We start from the raw sequence: 8905 nt of genomic DNA on the forward strand, positions 1-8905 counted from the left end.
TACACACACACAAACACACACACACACACACACACACACACACACCTATTCATTTTACCCTAGTCTGAATAAAAAAAGCATGCTACACGTGATTTTTTTTTTTCCTGTAAGTGCAATTCATGGTCGACTCCATGATAACCATGATATAAATAGAAAATTTTAAAACACGATGGACATAATTTTTCATCTTCTGGTATTTTTACATCATTTGTGATTTTGGAGTGGGTTATACTTTAAATCAAATTGCAGTGTTACAGATTAATGATTTCTGTTTATTAAATATTTCTGTAAAAATAATTGGTATCCACATATAAAATGTTTAAGATGCTTGGTCCACAAACAGGTACTGAAGGAATACATTCACTTATTTAAGAAGGGATAATCAATAGATCAGCAAGGACATTGCCCTGGAAGCAACAAACTGGGATCAAGGACATCTACGTCAAAAAGAATGAGCCTGTCTCAGAAACCTAATTCTAAAAAACTGGAAGAGCAGCTGTTCTATATTTGCCTTTCCAATGAGAAATAACTCCATAGACTTAAGAGATATGTAAAGACAATCTCTGTAATGATAGCATGCATTCTTTTCTGGCCAATGGGCAAAGGGGACAGAGCCTAAAACAGATGTGTTGGCAGATTTTGAGACAGGATTTCCCTGTGCAATAGCCTTAGTTGTAGTGAGAGTACCTGTGTTTATGACACTGGTCTGAAACTCACAGAAATCTGCCTGCCTGTGTCTCCTGAGTACTGGGTTTAAAGGCAAGCACCACCACAACCTGGATCCTAAAACAGACTTTAGCATTACAAAGTAACTGACATTTTTTAAGTTCTTCCAGGGTTAAATTACAACTGACACTTTGAAGAATTTAAGTAGTAATAAGAAACAGCAAGCAAGGCCAGGAATGCAATTAAAATTTTCAACAGAAAAATTAGTACTATAATTATTTAATAATACATGAGTAACATGAAACACAGGTTCACACTTCAATGACAGGTTTTGGAGTGGAGGACCAGAACATGAGGAAAAGAGGAAAGGCAGAACAAAGAAAAGATAAAACCTGTGAAAGGGAGGTCTTACTTAACCTATTTCTTATTCTAAGTACGCTTCTTATGAGGAATAGCTTACTGTTCTCTCCTTTCAGGGGGAGATGGAAAAAAATGGGAGGTGTTAGGAATTCAGTAGGAGTTATCTTTCAATGAGACCAGCTCATGAGAAGACTACTCAAGCATTGCATCATGAGGAGAACACAGTGCATCTGGGGAACTTTAGTGATTAAACCCTCAGCACACTTGGGACCAATAACCGCAGCTCCATGTGGTGGGAATAGTAGTGTTCACAGGATATGAAGCAACCTCACCACAAAGGCTCTGGATTCTGACAATTACAATCTCTCCAAAGCATATTCATTATGTTAAAGGAAGGGATCTACTTCATTCTCAATACCTGAGTGTCTAAGTCTAGGTGCCCAGGCTGATACTGGCTCTACTAAGCTCATTAGTGGTTTTGAGAAAGAGCTATGTTCCTTCTTTGTGAGTCAGGACCTAAACAGATGTCTTGCTTGCTCAGTCAACCCCTCAACACAACAGTGTTTACCTTTTCAAACAATTCTCCTCTGGGTTCATCTTTCCCATCTGGCTGAACTATGATTTTCTCTAGATGAAAACTCGACCATCTTGCAGACCATTCCAGTAATTCCCCCTTAAGCAGCTTCAGAATGACCTCTTCTATGATACGAGGATGGGCCTAGGGGCAGTTTGTTAATCAGGAGTTTCTCCTTTGACATGATTTGCAGCCAAACTACTACAGAGAGATTTAGGGATACAAAAAGGGATAATTGTTACGTAGCTTAACATTGAGTTTAGGTGAACTGAATTTTCTCTTTACCTGGTTGTCACAGGCACTTAAAATCAGGAAAGAGAAGCAGGCTCCAGATGACAAACAAGATAGTAGCTCTTTCTCCTCCTAGAAAGCTGGAGGATGGCTCTAAAAATGTAGGAGTTTTATCCCTGAAACTCAGAGCAAATGGTTGGAAAATGCATAGTAATGAAAACAGTAGTCTTCCTAGAAATAGTTGGAGAGGAATGAAATTAGGAAGTTTGTATTTGTGAGCAATATTGTTAGTCAACTCATGTTCAGTAGCAGGTTTAAAACAAAAGAAAGCAAAAACTAAATGCATTATTCCAGGTTCTGTGCATGGACAGGGATGGTAGGATGAATTTCTCCATATATGTAATACATGGATTTATTATAATGTCTCATAGGCTTTAGTCCAGGTAGTCCAAACATGGCTGCTTAACAATGGGCACCTGAAGACTATAGCAGTTGTATAGTTCACCATGATACATGTCTCAGGCTGGTCATCATTATACTTGTCAAGTCCAAAGAAGAAAGCTCTAAAGCTAGTAAAGTAATAAACTTGGTAGCCATAGCTAGGGGAAGCAGCAAAAGAAGAAGAGCTTCCTCCTTCAATTCTCTTTAGACATGCAGTAGACCACCAGATGGTGTGACTCATATAAAGGTGTATCTGATTCTTCCTTACATGTTTTGGTTTATTAATGTGTTTCATTTTTGATTACTCACAGCCTCCTTAGTTGTGATATTAAACATGTGCACTGCCACCAAGTAGTTAAAGATGGATCTCATCATCTAATTCCATATAAAGCTTCCCTGAGTGGCTTTGACAGTTCTGGAACACATTCTGCCTGCCGGTCCCATCTGAAATCCTATATGGGAACCCATTCCAAGTTGTCATGGGTACAGAGAGCTCAAATGACAACTATGGTCCATAAGATATTATCTTTCCTACCATAGGTTGTCTGGGCCTTTATGGTTATTTATCTCCTATCTAAAAGCAATATATTTGGGCCCATAAAGGCTTATGGACACCCTTTAGGCAGGGAATACATGCAAGTATGGGGTTTCTTAACATAGATAATGTGTGCAGTTATGGAGTGTCTTTAGTATTAGGTAAAATAATTCCTATTTGCTCTTTATATATATTCACAGAACACCTCTGCCATTGACCGACCATTGGTTGACTAAATTCTGACATGAATGAAATGAGCATTCATTATCTGTAGTGAGATAAGTACCTTGGCCTGGCCTGTGGCATAGACCACGCCCATTGGAGACAGGGCCGGATATGACCCGGGGGAACGAATTTTGAGGAGGATACTGGGAGAGCTCTCTTTCCTGCAGAACAGGAACAGCTTCCTGGGACCAGGAACCTGCTGGTGTTCGTCTTTCTATAATGTAAGTTATTTCTCCCTGAATATACATCTATTCAGCCTATTTTTTCTCCTGATCCTTATCGAACATCAATATCTGGTGTCAGAAGCAGAATCTGGATTTTTACCAGACCTGGTTTTCACCAAGGAGGTAGACACTGCTCGCTTCCCACACCATCCCCGAATTGGCAGGGTTCCTTTCCTAACCAGGTGGATATACCACACCTTGTGGGACATTTGGCTCTGCCCTACAACTTTACATCCACTGTGGCACTGAGAAAGCACTCACTGCTTCTCATTTTGCCTATTCCCCACTATGCATTTGCAGCTGTGGCCCACATGGCGCCTGCCCAGCTGGTGTGTTTTCTGTGGCCCAAAGGCGCCAGTAAGTGGCAACACTTGTTAGCCCTGGGGGTCCTAGAAATTTGCACAAAGCTCCTTTCACTCATGAGTTTAACAAAATTTTGCTTGCCTTAGTTTGTTAAGAGCTATTCTACAGGAACAATGATCAGAAGGATTGTCTGCTGCTGTATGCAATTTTGTGGGACACTGCCAGGCACTACCACCACAAATTGAGATCAACAACTAAAACCATCAAAGTTCGAGGACAGCAGAATTTTACCTAAGGTAATTGCAACATTCTTCGCCATTTAAGATGATATAATATGAGATCAATTGTTCCATACCTAGGGTGGATAATCTTATGATGTAAGACTTTAGAAATTCTTTTACTTCAAATATAGAATGAATTTTAACATAAGAAAAATCATGGCTTAACCAATATATACATTTTTTTGTAATAGCAATGGGTATCAACATTAAGATATTCTAAATGGTTTGAGCTTAAAGCAAACAATAAGAAAATTTTAAAAACCAACAGAGACTTAGTAACAGGGGTTCAAAATATGGAAAATAACAATAGAGAGCTAAAAAACCAAATGCAGAATATTGAAAATGACAATGGAGAGCTGACAATTAGAATGAAAACATAGAAGGTTAAAAAAAGGTTTATAATATTGAAAATGACAATATTAGAAGGCAAAACAAAGAATGCTTAGAAAAACAGTTCAGTCTATTGAAAATGGCAATAGAAGGATGAAAAACAGAACCGAAAACATACAATGTTTGGAAACAATTGTTTAGAATATTGAAAATGAAAATGGAGAGCTTAAAATTAGAAGACAAACATACAATACTTAGAGAAAAAGATTCAGAATATTAGACATGCAAATAGAGAGCTGACAGGTAGAATATAAAACATGGAACATAAAAACGACCCACTAGAAAACAGAATTTTTTTTATGTCTAATGCTTCAAAAATCAAAACAGAAACAATGCAATGCATTAACATGCTGACAGGAACAGCTGATTCCTGGTTGAACAGAGCTGCTAATAAAGTTAAAACCTTGAACATCAGATGCAAAGACTAGAAGAATCCGTTCCATGTCTTAGGATTAATTGAAAGCTAGCAGATAGAACTTTGAGTCTGGAAGGCAGTTTACATTTCATTCAGATTTTATGTAAGAATGAGAATATTAAAAATATGGACTCTTTAGTAGTTGGAGAAAGCAAGGGACTTACTGATTCAATGAAGTCTCTAGAAAGTTATGTGATTCATTATCATACACTCAAAGACAAAATGCTGAATAGATTTCAGGCCTTAGAAGACTGCTGAGCCCTGACAAATCAGGGTAAGACAGCCTTTTTACCTCCCTGCCTTTGTTTTGGTCTGTCAAGTACTCTAGGCCTTAGCCAAAATTGGCTGTACCAACCTTGCAGTGAGACCTTTGGTGACTGTCCAGGTAGCATGCTGTTTCTGTCCTTGCTGCACCATTTGGAAGTTGCCCATCCACACTTCCTGCCTCCCCTAGTATTGTTATTTTCCTTCTCAGGTCTTTGATGAGGTTGAAGATTAAATTATTAAAACTATTATTCTCTCTTCCTAGTTAGAAATAACAGGTTCTAGACTTATTCTTTCCAGCTTAGGACAACTCTATTGTAAACACTGTTTTGACTTCACCCTAGTACTATATAGTTAGGTCTTAAGATTGTATATTCTCAATTTTCGTTTTGTTAGAGCACAATTTCTTTTTATTTAATTTATTATTTTATATGTTGATCTCAGATTTCAGGCCTTAGAAAACTGCTGAGCCCTGACAAATCAGGGTAAGACAGCCTTTTTACCTCCCTGCCTTTGTTGTGGTCTGTCAAGTACTCTAGGCCTTAGCCAAAATTGGCTGTACCAACCTTGCAGTGAGACCTCCTCCTTCCCTCCCTCCCTCCCTTTTACCCCCTCTGCCCTCTCACATGCACCCTAACCACCCTCCCCTCCTATCCCCCCACCCCAATTCCATATGTAGAGCAATGGCATCCAGTTTGGGTCATGTGGATCTGACAGGTTATTTGAAATAGGAACTAGGGCTTCTCACCTGTATCTAGGTTAAGGCAGTTATCCCTCCATGGGGGATGTGTTCGCAAGGTCCTTTTGTGCACCAGGAATATATCCTGGCTCCACTGCCTGAGGTCCCTTACACTGCTCAGTCCATCTGGCAGAGACCCATATTCAGGTGGTCCTGAGTCAGTCCTATGCTGGCTTCCCAGTTCTCAGTCAGTTATTAGAGCACAATTGTTATTCACTTTTTTTTAATAAAGTTTTTGTATCAAGCCTAAATCTTTTCTTAGACTAAAAGGTGAACTGTAGTGAGGTATTCACTTTGTTCACATGCACATTGTTGTGGAGACAGAGCAGGAGATTACCTGGGGGAACTAAGTCTGAGGAGGGTCTCAGAGAGCTCTATTGCTTGCAGCATGGGGACAGGAGTACATCTGGAGACATCCTTGGGACCAAGAAGGAACCTGCTCATATTCTTCTTTCTATGTTGTGTGATATTTCTCCAGAATAAACATCTATTCAGCCTATTTGTTTCTCCTGATCATTATTAAACATCAATAAAGGAGAGCTGGTGTACACACATGAGCAGAAACAGGACCAAGAGTTAAGAGTGCAGAGGGTGCAGAGAAATTCAGCAGAAGGCACCACACTGAGAAGGTACACTCAGGATTTAAATAAATAAATACGATATTCACTTCAGCCACATACCTCTGAGTAAGAGTCACTTATAAGAGGAAAAAAGGAAAATAGAAAAGGAGAGTATAGTCTATGATAACGATGTTTGAGAAAATCAGAGAAAGACACTAAAGGTAATGTAAAAAGATATAGAGGTTCAAAGAAAAGTAGTAGAAAGCTCATAGGAAGATGTAAACTGTTGTGTGCTCTGATATCTACAAATATAAATTTAAGATTAGTAATATGTGTTAAAAATTTTGATCATGCCTGGTTAATTGTTTAAACATTCCTTTTATTTCTCTAAAGAAAACTATATGTAATTGTTAAAAGGTTCTAGAGTTTGCCTCTAATATAGCAAGACCAGCCATTTGGACAAAATACTGTTCTTGTCCGTACTGTTTGACTTTATGCTTTATGAACTGGACATGCAGGACCCACAGGAAAGTGACTCTGATACAAGATGGACATAGCTACAGAGTTCCTTCTTCATGAAAGAGTCTGGTAGACATTCTGCAGGATGTGGAGAAAAGTGACTGACAAACTGCCAACACAGGTGCTGAGAAGTCTGCCAGACACACTATGATCTATAGACTGGAGATGGAACATCACAGAAGAATGTTGGAATTGACCCGGTGAGTTGTCTCTTTCAATTCTAGAGTTTATATATTATCCTTCTATGATCTTTGATAGACTTGAAGACTGATATTTAAGGTTATAATTTTCCTTAGTTAGAATTAAAGTTACATATAGGACTTTAGACTCATAAAGATACGATAGATAAAAGAATATTTTCTTTAAATATTACTAAATGTTAAAGGACTGAAAAAAAAAGTTCTATCTGTGATTCCTGTTATAAACCTAAGTTTTATTACAAGAATAAAGTGAACACAAAAAGGGTTTAAATGTTTTTGGGGTCTAATGCTAACAGCCCTCAGGTCAAAATTCATCTCTGAGCTCTGGTCATCTGATTAAGATGATGAGAAAATCAGATGTCCTTTTAATGTAGATTATATTACTACTGTTTTTTGGCTAACAGTGTTAAAAATTGAAACTAATTAAAAGGTTACAATTAGTCACACTAGAAATTAACATAAATTTAACAGTCACCCAGGTCATAATGTGTTTGAAGACATAAAGGACACTTTATTTTTGATATCACAAAAAGACATTATCAGATGTATAATTTTGTATGAAAACATATTTAAATGTTTAAATTTATAAGGTTACAGGATATTTGTGCTTTTAATATATTGTTAATGTTTGTGCTTTCATCAAAGGGCTAAAATATAAGATCACAGCTGTAAGCTCTATATACTAACCAAAAGTTGAGATGCTCATTTTTTATGATACAGAAGGCAATGCATCCTTGTTTTTTGCTAAATATGGTAAGCGTAAAATATTTAGATAAATTGAGTCACATAGATGTTTCATGTTTCCCTAAAAGGAGTTCCAAATTAAAATCAGTATTTTTAAAGCTAAACCTGACAATACAAAGTTCTAGTTTTTTAAAAGCTGTTTAATCTATTATAAAATGTTAAGAAACACAAGTTTCTAGCCATTCTTATAAATTAACTGTTGATTATAATCAAACTAAATGTTAATGAATAATAACAGGGATAAACCTCACTCTGTTGCCTATACATGTTCTAAATGATTAAGGTTAAAACGAGTACCTGAAACAAAGTTGTCCGTTCAGATATATGTAGACAAGCTTCTAATACTATAGAGATCTGTATAGAATAAGGCATTTAAATGTTAACTAAATAGCTGTAATAATATCAGACAAAGAATCACAGATCCTAACAATAACCCTAGGCCTCTAAAGAAGATTATGGGGCAGCATGGATTGTTATGACACTGACCAGGGAGCAAGATGCTCAAATACAATGTCTGCTGCCAGGCAGGACCCAGCTTAGACTTTGTAGATGCTGAAAAATTATTTGCACCACCTTTGCCTAGACAAAAGAAGGTCAGTCTTTTCCATGTCTCTCTTCCACAGAGAAAAAACAAACAAACAAAAAAACATTAAGTCTCTCACATTATGTATTTGGTGAAGAACTTCTGCCCTCAATCCCATACACAATTGGTTATGGCTAGGAATATAAGGAATGGTCCCTGTCATTTTTTTAATAGATTGAACAGTTAATTAACTATATCCTTCTCACATCTGATAGTTTTGATGGCTGGGCTAACCATAACTTTGTCAGCTTGGCAGTATTAGGCAGCATTAATATGGCTCCTAAATAAGGATCTAAAATCATAAAAGTCATTTTTGAACATTTATTTATTAATTATGCATACAGTGTTCTGCCTTCATATGTCTGCAGGCAAGAAGAGGTAGTCAGATCTCATTACTGATGTTTGTGAGCCACAATGTAGTTGCTGGGGATTGAACTCAGGACTTCTAGAAGAGCAGCCAGAACTCTTAACCAATGAGCCCAAGAAATATACATCTTAAAATATATAAAATTAATTTATAATATAAAAATTCATAGCTTAACTTTTAATCAAGTTCTGATAAGCTCATCTAGCAGGGACTCCCAGCTGTTTAGTCACAAACTCAATGTTTTATTATTTATATTGGGTGTCATGAAAGTGTAAATATGAAGG

This window comes from Phodopus roborovskii, unplaced genomic scaffold (assembly GCF_943737965.1).
Source record: "Phodopus roborovskii unplaced genomic scaffold, PHOROB, whole genome shotgun sequence".
Taxonomy (NCBI): Eukaryota; Metazoa; Chordata; class Mammalia; order Rodentia; family Cricetidae; genus Phodopus; species Phodopus roborovskii.